This window comes from Aegilops tauschii, chromosome 3, assembly GCF_002575655.3.
Source record: "Aegilops tauschii subsp. strangulata cultivar AL8/78 chromosome 3, Aet v6.0, whole genome shotgun sequence".
Taxonomy (NCBI): domain Eukaryota; kingdom Viridiplantae; phylum Streptophyta; class Magnoliopsida; order Poales; family Poaceae; genus Aegilops; species Aegilops tauschii.
This window is the reverse complement of record NC_053037.3, coordinates 171,469,885-171,484,183: the sequence shown is the minus strand read 5'-3', so window position 1 is coordinate 171,484,183 and position 14,299 is coordinate 171,469,885. Positions and strand designations below refer to the sequence as shown.

At 43.0% G+C, this 14,299-nt stretch overlaps 1 pseudogene; it reads left to right on the top strand.

Annotated features, from left to right (window-relative positions):
• Nucleotides 1-12,585, top strand: part of LOC123497602 (uncharacterized) — a 40,880-nt pseudogene extending 28,295 nt beyond the window's left edge.
• The last annotated feature ends 1,714 nt before the right edge of the window (nucleotides 12,586-14,299 follow it).

Genomic DNA, 14,299 nt, shown 5'->3' with positions numbered 1-14,299 from the left:
CTGTACATATGCTAGGCTCGTCAAGTTTAACCTGAGTATTCCGCGTGTGCAACTGTTTTGCACCCGTTGTATTTGAACGTAGAGCCTATCACACCCGATTAACACGTGGTGTCTCAACACGAAGAACTTTTGCAACGGTGCATACTCAGGGAGAACACTTTTATCTTGAAATTTTAGTGAGAGATCATCTTATAATGCTACCGTCAATCAAAGCAAGATAAGATGCATAAAGGATTAACATCACATGCAATCAATATAAGTGATATGATATGGCCATCATCATCTTGTGCTTGTGATCTCCATCTCCGAAGCACCGTGCTTGTGATCTCCATCTCCGAAGCACCATCATGATCACCATCGTCACCGGCTCGACACCTTGATCTCCATCGTAGTATCGTTGTCGTCTCGCCAACTTATTGCTTTTACGACTATCGCTACCGCTTAGTGATAAAGTAAAACTATTACATGGCGATTGCATCTCATACAATAAAGCGACAACCATATGGCTCCTGCCAGTTGCCGATAACTCAGTTACAAAACATGATCATCTCATACAACACATTATATCACATCATGTCTTGACCATATCACATCACAACATGCCCTGCAAAAACAAGTTAGACGACCTCTACTTTGTTGTTGCATATTTTACGTGGCTGCTACGGGCTTAGCAAGAACCGTTCTTACCTACGCAAAAACCACAACGATAGTTTGTCAAGTTGGTGCTGTTTTAACCTTCGCAAGGACCGGGCGTAGCCACACTCGGTTCAACTAAAGTGAGAGAGACAGACACCCGCCAGTCACCTTTAAGCAACGAGTGCTCCGAACGGTGAAACCAGTCTCGCGTAAGCGTACGCGTAATGTCGGTCCGGGCCGCTTCATCTCACAATACCGCTGAACCAAAGTATGACATGCTGGTAAGCAGTATGATTTATCGCCCACAACTCACTTGTGTTCTACTCGTGCATAGCATCAACGCATAAAACCAGGCTCGGATGCCACTGTTGGGGAACGTAGTAATTTCAATAAATTTCCTACGCACACACAAGATCATGGTGATGCATAGCAACGAGAGGGGAGAGTGTTGTCCACGTACCCTCGTAGACCGACAGCGGAAGCGTCATTACAACGCGGTTGATGTAGTCGTACGTCTTCACGATCCGACCGATCAAGTACCGAACGCACGGCACCTCCGAAGTTCTACACACGTTCAGCTCGATGACGTCCCTCGAACTCCGATCCAGCCGAGTGTTGAGGGAGAGTTTCGTCAGCACGACGGCGTGGTGATGATGATGATGTTCCACCGACGCAGGGCTTCGCCTAAGCTCCGCGACGGTATTATCGAGGTGTAATCTGGTGGAGGGGGGCACCGCACACGGCTAAAATATTGTTTATCAAGTGTGTTTAGAGGTGCCCCCCTGCCCCCGTATATAAAGGAGCAAGGGGGAGGCCGGCTGCCTATGGGCGCGCCAAGGAGAGGGGGGGAGTCCTCCTCCTAGTAGGAGTAGGACTCCCCTTTCCTAGTCCTACTAGGAAAAGAAGGGGGGAAGGAAAGAGAGGGAGAGGGAGAGGGAAAGGGGGCTGCGCCCCCCTCTCCTAGTCCAACTAGGACTCCTCCTGGGAGGGGGCGCACCACCTCCTGGCTGCTGCCCTCTCTCTTCCCTCAAGGCCCACTAAGGCCCAATACTTCCCCGGGGGGTTCCGGTAACCCTCCGACACTCCGGTTTAATCCGAAACTTCTCCGGAACACTTCCGGTGTCCGAATATAGTCGTCCAATATATCAATCTTTACGTCTCGACCATTTCGAGACTCCTCATCATATCCGTGATCACATCCGGGACTCCGAACAACCTTCGGTACATCAAAACATATAAACTCATAATAAAACTGTCATCGTAACTTTAAGCGTGCGGACCCTTTGGTTTCGAGAACTATGTAGACATGACCGAGACACCTCTCCGGTCAAGAACCAATAGCGGGACCTGGATGCCCATATTAGCTCCCACATATTCTACGAAGATCTTTATCGGTCGGACCGCATAACAACATACGTTGTTCCCTTTGTCATCGGTATGTTACTTGCCCGAGATTCGATCGTCGGTATCTCGATACCTAGTTCAATCTTGTTACCGGCAAGTCTCTTTACTCGTTCCGTAATACATCATCCCGCAACTAACTCATTAGTCACAATGCTTGCAAGGCTTATAGTGATGTGCATTACCGAGTGGGCCCAGAGATATCTCTCCGACAATCGGACTGACAAATCCTAATCTCGAAATACGCCAACCCAACAAGTACCTTTGGAGACACCTGTAGAGTACCTTTATAATCACCCAATTACGTTGTGACGTTTGGTAGCACACAAAGTGTTCCTCCGGTAAACGGGAGTTGCATAATCTCATAGTCATAGGAACATGTATAAGTCATGAAGAAAGCAATAGCAACATACTAAACGATCGGGTGCTAAGCTAACGTAATGGGTCATGTCAATCACGTCATTCTCCTAATGAGGTGATCCCGTTAATCAAATGACAACTCATGTCTATGGCTAGGAAACATAACCATCTTTGATTAACGAGCTAGTCAAGCAGAGGCATACTAGTGACACTCTGTTTGTCTATGTATTCACACATGTATTATGTTTCCGGTTAATACAATTCTAGCATGAATAATAAACATTTATCATGATATAAGGAAATATATAATACTTTATTATTGCCTCTAGGGCATATTTCCTTCACAATGTGTCACTTGCCTTGCTGACGATCCGCAAAACCTAATGACTCGTAGTAGCACGCTTCGCACTCCGAGAATTCTATCGCAAACAAACAATAGCATACATAAGCAATCAAGCAAAGATGCACGGGTAAAACTCAAATAAGAAGATCTAACCAGAAAATTCAACTGAAGAACTCCGATTTGCAAAAAGAATCAAATCAAACGGAGCAACGAAACTCAAACTACGAAAGAAACAAGATCTGATTTCTAATATGGACTAAAGTCAAATTTTACTGTATCAAAATCTTGTTCAAGTTGGTCAAACAGAAAGAGAACTTCGACACGAAGATCTAGGCGCTTGTTTCACCTGATTTGGATAAACGAGCGAAAAGATAAACTAGTTCGAAGATTAGGGCAGAAATCGCGATCGAAAATAATCGCGGAAAAACCCTGGAAAAAGAAAAACTGACGAACAGGCTAACGAACGAACGTTCGCTGTCTGCAACTAACGGATGAACGGCGTTCCTTAAAACGAACGTACGGACGAACGTTCGCTGAATAAATAAACCGAGAAAACCGAACCGATCTAATCTAAAAAAGCGTATCTAGGTTTTCGAAATAAAACCGAACGGTTTTTAAATAAAACCGGTGGCTACCTCGGCAAACGTGACGACAGCGGCGGCGGGAACTCCGGCGGGGCGGCTCCGGCGGCGGCGTTGGTAGCGGCGGCGGCGAGAAGGCGCGGCAGCGGCGGCGGCGGCGCGGATCGGGCTAGGGTTTGGGGTTCGGTGGGGTGGGCTGGCGGCTCGGGGCTGCGGCTCTTAAAGGGCCGGCCGGGTCAGTGTCCTAGGCGGACACGGCCCGGTAAGGCGGTTCGTTTTTTTTAATATTCCAACGCGTAGAAAAACGATTAAAAGAAATACTAAACGGACACCAAAAATCCTGAAATAAATTTTCCCCGTCCTCTAAAAATATAGCGGAAAAAGTGAACATTTATTTGGGCCTCTAATGCAATCTTGAAAAACGCATATTTTTCCTAATTAAAATAAAATAGCGATAAAATCCAAATGAAATATATTATTTGATTTTAGTATTCTTCTTCCAATATTTCATTTATTTTGGAGAAGTCATATTATCTCGTCTCATATACATTTAGTATGAAATATTTTCAGAAAGAAAAATAATTAAAACCAAAGTGATCCTTGTTTCTATAAAAAATTCAAATATGAAAACTAGGAAATCCCAAACTTTCTCAGAGGGTCCTTGAGTTGCTTAGACTTTCGAGGATCACAAAACAAAATGCAATAAAATATGATATGCATGAATGACCTATGTATAACATTCAAATTGATAATTTGGGATGTTACAATATAAATGAAGCACTAGAGCAAACGACAAACTACTCCAAAAGATATAAGTGAAGATCAATGAGTAGTTGAATAATTATGTAACTATGTGAAGACTCTCTAACATTTAAGAATTTCATATCTTGGTATATTATTCAAACAGCAAGCAAAAACAAAATAAAATAAAATGACGCTCCAACCAAAACACATATCATGTGGTGAATAAAAATATAGCTCCAAGTAAAGTTACCGATGAACGAAGACGAAAGAGGGGATGCCATCCGGGGCATCCCCAACCTTAGGCTCTTGGTTGTCCTTGAATATTACCTTGGGGTGCCTTGGGCATCCCCAAGCTTAGGATCTTGCCACTCCTTATTCCATAGTCCATCGAATCTTTACCCAAAACTTGAAAACTTCACAACACAAAACTCAACAAAAAACTCGTAAGCTCCGTTAGTATAAGAAAATAAATCACCACTTAGGTACTGTTGTGAACTCATTCTAAATTCATATTGGTGTAATATCTACTGTATTTCAACTTCTCTATGGTTCATACCCTCCGATACTACTCATAGATTCATCAAAATAGGCAAACAACACATAGAAAACAGAATCTGTCAAAAACAGAACAGTCTGTAGTAATCTGTATCATTCGAATACTTATGTAACTCCAAAAATTCTGAAATAAATTGGTGGACCTGAGGAATTTTTCTATTAATCATCTTCAAAAATAATCAACCTAAAATCACTGTCCAGTAAAAAAATGGCAGATAATCTCGTGAGCGTAAAAGTTTCTGTTTTTTACAGCAAGATCGCAAAGACTTCACCCAAGTCTTCCCAAAGGTTCTACTTGGCACAAACACTAATTAAAACATTAAACCACGTCTAAACAGAGGCTTTATGAATTATTTATTACTAAACAGGAGCAAAAAGCAAAGAACAAAAATAAAATTTGGTTGCCTCCTAACAAGCGCTAACGTTTAACGCCCCTAGCTAGGCATGATGATTTCAATGGTGCTCACATAAAAGATAAGAATTGAAACATAAAGAGAGCATAATGAAGAATATGACTAGCACATTTAAGTCTGACCCACTTCCTATGCATAGGGATTTTGTGAGCAAACAACTTATGGGAACAATAATCAACTAGCATAGGAAGGCAAAACAAGCATGACTTCAAAAATTTCAACACATAGAGAGGAAACTTGATATTATTGCAATATGTAGAAGCATATGATCCTCTCTCATAATAATTTTCAGTAGCATCATGAATAAATTCAACAATATAACCATCACATAAAGCATTCTTTTCATGATCTACAATCCTAGAATTTTTATTACTCTCCACATAAGCAAATTTCTTCTCATGAATAATAGTGGGAGCAAACTCAATGAAATAATTATCATGTGAGGCATAATCCAATTGAAAACTAAAATCATGATGAAAAGTTTCATGGTTATCATTATTCTTATAGCATAAAATTCATCACAATAATCATCATAGATAGCAACTTTGTTCTCATAATCAATTGGAACCTCTTCCAAAATAGTGGATTCATTACTAAATAAAGTCATGACCTCTCCAAATCAACTTTCATAATTATCACAATAATATTCAACATCCTCCAAAATAGTGGGATCATTACTTCCTAATGTTGACACTCTTCCAAACCCACTTTCATCAATATAATCATCATAAATAGGAGGCGTGCTATCATCATAATTAATTTGCTCATCAAAACTTGGGGGACAAAACATTTCATCTTCATCAAACATAGCATCCCCAAGCTTGTGGGTTTGCATATCATTAGCATCATGGGTATTCAATGAATTCATACTAACAATGTTGCAATCATGCTCATCATTCACATATTTTATGCCAAGCATTCCATGTAATTCTTCTTCTAGTACTTGAGCACAATTTTCCTTCCCATCGTTTTCACGAAAGACATTGAAAAGATGAAGCATATGAGGCACCCTTAATTCCATTTTTTTTGTAGTTTTCTTTTATAAACTAAACTAGTGATAAAACAAGAAACTAAAAGATTCGATTGCAAGATCTAAAGATATACCTTCAAGCACTCACCTCCCTGGCAACGGCGCCAGAAACTGCTTGATGTCTACTACACAACCTTCTTCTTGTAGACGTTGGTGGGCCTCCAAGTGCATAGGTTTGTAGGACAGTAGCAAATTTCCCTCATGTGGATGACCTAAGGTTTATCAACCCGTGGGAGGCGTAGGATGAAGATGGTCTCTCTCAAACAACCCTGCAACCAAATAACAAAGAGTCTCTTGTGTCCCCAACACACCCACTACAATGGTAAATTGTATAGGTGCACTAGTTCGGCGAAGAGATGGTGATACAAGCGCAATATGGATGGTAGAAATAGGTTTTTGTAATCTGAAAATATAAAAACAGCAAGCCAGCAAGTGATAAAAGTGAGCGTAAACGGTATTGCAATGCTAGGAAACAAGGCCTAGGGTTCATACTTTCACTAGTGCAAGTTCTCTCAACAATAATAACATAATTGGATCATATAACTATCCCTCAACATGCAACAAAGAGTCACACCAAAGTCACTAATAGCGGAGAACAAACGAAGAGACTGTTGTAGGGTATGAAACCACCTCAAAGTTATCCTTTCTGACCGATTTATTCAAGAGTCCGTAGTAAAATAACACGAAGCTATTCTTTCCGTTCGATCTATCCTAGAGTTCGTACTAGAATAACACCTTAAGACACAAATCAACCAAAACCCTAATGTCACCTAGATACTCCAATGTCACCTCAAGTATCCGTGGGTATGATTATATGATATGCATCACACAATCTCAGATTCATCTATTCAACCAACACAAAGAACTTCAAAGAGTGCCCCAAAGTTTCTACCGGAGAGTCAAGACGAAAACGTGTGCCAACCCCTATGCATAAGTTCACAAGGTCATTGAACCCGCAAGTTGATCACCAAAACATACATCAAGTAGATCACGTGAATATCCCATTGTCACAACAGATAAGCACATGCAAGACATACATCAAGTGTTCTCAAATCCTTAAAGACTCAATCCGATAAGGCAACTTCAAAGGGACAACTCAATTCATTACAAGAGAGTAGGGGGGTGAAACATCATAAGATCCAACTATAATAGCAAAGATCGCGATACATCAAGATCGTGCCAAATCAAGAACACGAGAGAGAGAGAGAGAGATCAAACACATAGCTACTGGTACATACCCTCAGCCCCGAGGGTGAACTACTCCCTCCTCATCATGAGAGCGCCGGGATGATGAAGATGGCCACGGGTGAGGGATCCCCCCTCCGGCAGGGTGCCAGAATAGGGTCTCGATTGGTTTTTGGTGGCTACAAAGGCTTGCGGCGGCGGAACTCCCGATCTAGGTTATTTTCTGGAGGTTTTTGTTTTTATAGGAATTTTCGGCGTAGGTCTCACGTCAGGGGGGTCTCCGAGTCGTCCACAAGATAAGGGCCCACGCCCAGGGGGGTAAGGCGCACCCTCCACCCTCGTGGACGGCTGGCTCGGGACTCTTCTGGCCCAACTCTTTTACTCCGGGGGCTTCTTTTGGTCCATAAAAATCCACAAAAATTGGCAGGTCAATTGGACTCCGTTTGGTATTCCTTTTCTGTAAAACTCAAAAACAAGGAAAAAACAGAAACTGGCACTGGGCTCTAGGTTAATAGGTTAGTCCCAAAAATCATAAAAAATAGCATATAAATGCATATAAAACATCCTAGATGGATAATATAATAGCATGGAACAATCAAAAATTATAGATACGTTGGAGACGTATCACGGAGTCGCTCCGCCGGAGGGCAAAAGTGCTCCTGCCCAAGTTCCACCTCGAGACAGCGGCGCTCCGTCTCGAAAGTCCTCTCTTTATTTTTTTTCTAGGTCAAAATGACCAATATACCAGAAGATGGGCACCGGAGGTGGGCCTGGGTGAGCACAACCCACCAGGGCGCGCCTGGGCTCCCTGGCGCACCCAGGTAGGTTGTGCCCACCTGGTGGGCCCCCTCTGATACCTATTTGCTCCAATATTCTTCATATATTCCATAAAAATTCTTCGTGAAGTTTCAACTTGTTTCGAGTTGTGCAGAATAGGTAGCCTGACGTAGCTTTTTTAGGTCCAGATTTCCAGCTACCGAAATTCTCCCTCTTTGTATGTACCTTGCATATTAGGAGAGAAAAGGCATTAAAATTACTCCAAAAAGCATTATTATGGTTAAAACATCATAAATAATAGTAGGAAAACATGATGCAAAATGGACGTACCAGGCTCCTACATATTCTACGATGATCTTTATCGGTCGAACCATTATGACGACATACGTAATTCCCTTTGTCCATCGGTATGTTACTTGCCCGAGATCCGATCGTCGATATCTTCATACCTAGTTCAATCTCGTTACCGGCAAGTCTCTTTACTCATTCCGTAATACATCACCTCGTGACTAACTCCTTAGTTGTTTGCTTGCAAGCTTATGATGTGTATTACCGAGAGGGCCAAGAGATACCTCCCCGATAGTCGGAGTGACAAATCCTAATCTCGATCTATGCCAACTCAACAAACACCTTCGGAGATACCTGTAGAGCATCTTTATAATCACCCAGTTACATTGTGATGTTTGATAGCACACAAGACATTCCTCCGGTATCCGGGAGTTGCATAATCTCATAGTCGAAGGAATATGTATTTGACATGAAGAAAGCAATAGCAATAAAACTGAACGATCATTATGCTAAGCTAACGGATGGGTCTTATCTATCACATCATTCTCCTAATGATGTGATCCTGTTATCAAATGACAACTCATGTCCATGGTTAGGAAACCTTAACCATCTTTGATCAACGAGCTAGTCTAGTAGAGGCTCACTAGGGACACATTGTTTGTTTATGTATTCACACATGTATCAAGGTTTCCGATCAATACAATTCTAGCATGAATAATAAACCTTTATCATGAATAAGGAAATATAAAATAACAACTTTATTATTGCCTCCAGGGCATATTTCCTTCAGTTAAAGATGGTGACAAATGAGCAAAGAAGCCCAAGCAAGGAAGCCTTCAAATTGTGTAAGCATTCTCCCCTTAGTGGGCTACAACCCACCTTATGCATAACTAAAGGCATGTGGGCAATGAAAAAAATACCTCCCACCTCATCTCCTCAAGGCTAGTCTTGGCCATTTTTGAAGGACCCCTATGCTATATAAGCCCCCCTCCGCCCACATGGGTAGCCTCTACCAGTTTTCAGTAGTTGCGGGACTCCAAAAATGACAACACTTTAGGTGTCTCATGTGCCAAGTACCACTCTCGACGACCCTAGCATAGGACATAGGTCGTAATGCCAGGCGACTAAACCTATTTAAAATTATTGTTGTGTGATTGTGTCAGTTTGTAGAGTGTACGTGTAAGTGCATCTAGTGCCACCCCTAGTTGGTTTTGGAGTATTGATGACAAACTTGGTTGAGGGACTAATGTGTTTGTGAGAATTGTAGGATAACATAGGTACTAGTCCCTTATTGATTCGGTTTACTTACCAGAGATGACCCCTAAAATGTATGAAGACATTGAAGACAATGGTGGTTCGTGAAGACATTCACGATGAAGATTATGACATGTGAAGACATTCACCTAAAGACTATGGAGTGCGAATACATAGTTGTTTTGTAGTTTCCTTTTCTTATTTATTGAGTCATAGGAACCATTGTACTGTTAAGTGGGGTCCAAGTGAACAAAGTCAGAGTGACTGATGTGATGCTCAACCAAAATCTTATGTCTTGGAGCGAAGACAATGAGAGAAAATCTTATCCAGAGCTGGATGAGTCAGCTTTAATTGTAGCCCAAGTCAAGCTGCCGCGTGTGTTTGAAATCCGACCGTTGGACATGTGTCGGTTCCTTAGTGAGCTAGGGTCATTTTGGACATATCAGGTCAGGTTGCCTGGCTATAAATAGCCCACCCCTACACCATAAATTTGTGGCTGCTCAGAGTTAGTACACAGCTTTTGTCGTTTGAGAGCAACCCACCTCTGAAGCCTTTGAGAGAGAGATCCTTGCGAGGACAAAGCCCAAAACACCCAGAGCAAAAGAGTGTTAGGCATCACTGAAGTCTTTCTGTCCGCGTGACCTGAAGACTTGTTACACTTGAGGACTGTAAATCCTCCAGCCGGTTAGGCATCGCGTTCTGAGCATCCAAGAGTCATTCTGGATCGCCGGTGAACAAAGTCTGTGAAGGTTTGGAAGTCTACCTTGAAGACTTACTAGAGTGATTGGGCGAGGACTGGGTGTCCTCAGCTTAAGGGGAATAAGGTGAAGACGTGGTCTTCTGAGTTCAATCTCAGCCTCCCTAACCAGACGTACAGTTGTCACAGCAACTAGAACTGGTCTACCAAATCCTTGTCTTCGCCAAGCAACTGGTTATATCCCCCACTTCTGTTTACTTTACTGTTTGTCTTCGTGAAGTCATTGCTTGCCTATCTGATCTGTTTGACTTCCCTGTGTGAAGACTATTACCTGTTTGGCTTCATACTGTCTTCCATCCTGATCCATACTACCTAGCTGCTGATAGTCTTCGTACTTTCACTACATTGCTTACTTGACTATGGCTTGTCTAGTGTAGTCTATCTTCCGTTGCATATCAATAGGTTCATTTCATCTGTTTGTCTTCAAAGACCTCGTGTTTTGAAGACTTCCATAAAATCACCTATTAAACCCCCCCTCTAGTCGATAACTAGCACTTTCAATTGGTATCAGAGCAAGGTGCTCCCTTGTTCTGTGTGATTTGGTTTAACCACCTGGAGTTTTAGCTATCTCGACTGCAGGGATAATCAAGGTCTCCACTGCGTGCCCCATTTTTTATGGTCATGATTATCCCAAATGGAAGGCTATGATGAGGAAGCGCCTCCTTGCGATGAACAGTGAGCTTTGGACCGTCACAGAGATTGGTCTCACAGATTTATGCAAGATGGCGCATGCTGACGACATTCGCAAGTACACTCTTCTGGATATCAAGGCGAAGGACATTATATACTCCTGCCTGTCCAGAGACAAGTTCAGGCGCATCATGCATCTCTGCAATGCAAAGCTTATACGGGACCGGATCTCTGATGTTTATGAAGGTCATTGAACACGTCAGGACCCCTGGTTCCATGAATTCAAAGAGTCGCTCAAAACAATGACTCCCGAACCTGAGCCATCTGCTCCGACTTACTGCTTCATGGCACAGGGCGCCAAGGTAAACTCACACGATGCTTACTTTCAAATATCCAGTGAAGATGACTCTGAATGTGAATCCAAACCTAGCTACAAAACTCTTGCTAAAATTGCAACTGAACAACAAACTGCTATGGAACATATTCAAAAGTTGGTAGACAAAAGTTATGACCCGTTGGACGCGGAAATGAATCGAACTCAGTCCTTAACTGAAGACATTAAAAATCTTCATGTTAAGTACGAGGAACTTAAAAGTCATCATGAAACACTCTCAGCTACTCATGAGAAGCTTTCCTATGATTATCTTCAAAGGAAGAAAGAACTTGAGAATATGAGAGCGTCTCATGAAGATCTTCAAAAGGAGAACGAATCACTTCACGCTCAACCGATCAGTTCCGCTCAGGAAGACTTTGAGCCACCCTATTTAAAACGTCTTGAGTGTGATAATGTTGTCTCTATTGCTGAATGTTCTACTGCTGCTAGTGTTGCAATATCTTCAACTGCTGATGTGGTGACTAACCCCTCTTCTGAGGATACCACTACTATTGCTGATGAGAATGCTAGGTTGAAGACATTGCTTGAAACAGGCATGTACAAGAGCCTCAAAGGGCATCAGACACTATGTGATGTCCTCAAGAAACAGATTCTGAACCGAAACGCTAGGAAAGAGGGTGTCGGGTTCGAGAGGAAATTGAATGTTGATGGTTCTTACTGGAAGCCTGAGCAGTACCCCAAAACCACATGGGTTGCTGCAAAGGGCCCTTCAGTGGACCCATCTACCTTATCTGACTTCACTTGTGCTAACCCCATTATTATTGATGAATCCTTTGACGCCAATTATAAGTTGTTTAAGAATCAGAATGGTGAAGTGTTTGCCAGGTATATTGGTACTAACTGTAGGAATGGACCACCCTTGAAGAAAATTTTAGTGCCCAAAAGTTTTCTTGAGAAGCTTCATGTGAATGTCATCATGACACCACGTGGGAAGAAGACAAACCCCAGACCAAAGGCTTCATATGGTCCAAAGGCTTCATACAGACATAGGACCCCTCAGGGTCACCCTAACGCCAATGATTTGCAGGGAAACCATACTCAGAGTTATGAATATGAGCGTGTTTCTTCAAACCGCTATGTTCATAAGACCAAGAACTTTTCTGCTTATTCTTATGAGTATTATTCACCTCCTGCAAGGCTATTTGCTAGGGCTCCAAGGCCAAAGATCTCAGATGATGCACTTAGACTCATTGCTTCTAAGCCACCCCTGAAGATGTGGGTGGTTAAGAAGAATTAACTTTCTTTTTCAGGGAAAGGTCTCCAGCCGGAAATCAAAAGCTTCATGCACTAATGCTGGGGACCTAAAACATATTGTGAGACGCAAGATAAAGTGCCAAAATGGTCTTACTATGTATTTCGTCCCAGGATTTCTTGACCATCATCCTATCTACCCTAACAAGGATCTGAAATTTGATAGTATGCTTGTTCAACAAGTGTTTATGCTTCATACTTCTCTTTGTGAAGCCTATCCCCCAAACTACACTGTAGGGTATGGCTCCGAAGGCTACTAAGTGGATTGTGGACAGTGGATGCACTAACCACATGACTGGTGATCGAAGTCTTCTTATGGATTCAACCCTATGTCCGTCTAACAAAAGTCACATCACATTTGCTCATACTGGTAAAAGCAAGGTATTGGGCCTAGGTAGAGTTGCAATCTCAAAGGATCGACACATGGATAAAGTGATGCTTGTTGAATCCCTTGGTTTCAACTTAATGTTTGTCTCAATGCTTTGTGACTTGAACATGATTGTGCTATTTGGAAAATATCATTGCCTTGTGCTTATGGAATCTGACAAATCTCTAGTCTTCGAAAGGTATCAAAAATACGATCTGTATATGGTAGATTTCTCCGCAGGACCACAGCTTGCCATATGTCTTCTAGCAAAAGCTTTAGAGTTTTGGCTCTGGCATCGGAGGCTAGGGCATGTGGGCATGAGGAACTTTCACACTATCGTGAAGAAAAAGCCGGAAAGATGACTAGGGCCAAGCATCCCTCGAAGACAATCATGACAACGACACGCCCCTTCGAGCTGCTTCACATGGACTTATTTGGCCCTACTCACTACTCTACCCTTACTACCACTGCATGCCTCTATGGCTTCGTCATTGTTGATGATTACTCAAGATATACATGGGTGCACATAATTCTCTACAAGACTGAAGTGCAGGATGTCTTCAGATGATTCGCCAATCGTGACATGACCAATTATGGCATCAAGATCAAGCACATCAGAAGTTAAACGACACCGTGTAGGATTCTGGGTTTCGGCAAAGCCTTGAGGTTCGAACACTGGGGTGCGCATGAAGATCTCTATCTCTCTCTCTCTCTCGCTCGCTCGCTCGCTCTCGCAACGATCTCAAGGCTTAACTCGACGAACCCAAAGAACAAGAGACACGAGGGTTTATACTGGTTCGGGCCATCGTTGTGGTGTAATACCCTACTCCAGTGTGGTGTGGTTGATTGCCTTACAGGCTGAGGATGAACAAGTACAAGGGAAGAACAGCCTCCTGAGGAGAGGTGTTCTTGAGCTCGGTGAGATTATGCGGTTGGGGATGATCTGAATGATCCGTCCCCCACTATGGTGGTGGCTAGTCCTCTTTATCGTGACCCGGGTCCTCTTCCCAAATATTAGGCGGGAAGGGATCCCACAACGGCCAATTTGAAGGGGGACAACTAGTACAAGTTATCCTGACAAAAGGTGGTCTTCGCCTGCCGAATGCTCTGGTCGTGACGCCGTCGTGGGCTCCATGGTGACCTCCGTCGTGCCGTCCTGCTGGTCTTGGTCCCGTTGCACCAATAGGGAAACCTTTGCCTGATGCCTCGGGACTACTCGTCTGCGCTTGCCCCTTTAGCACCAAAGAGGCAACGAGTACCCTGCGCCTGCTGGCGCTCGCCTGGCCTTGGTCGTCATGGCTCACGTCATGTGAACCTCGCGAGGTGCCCCTTC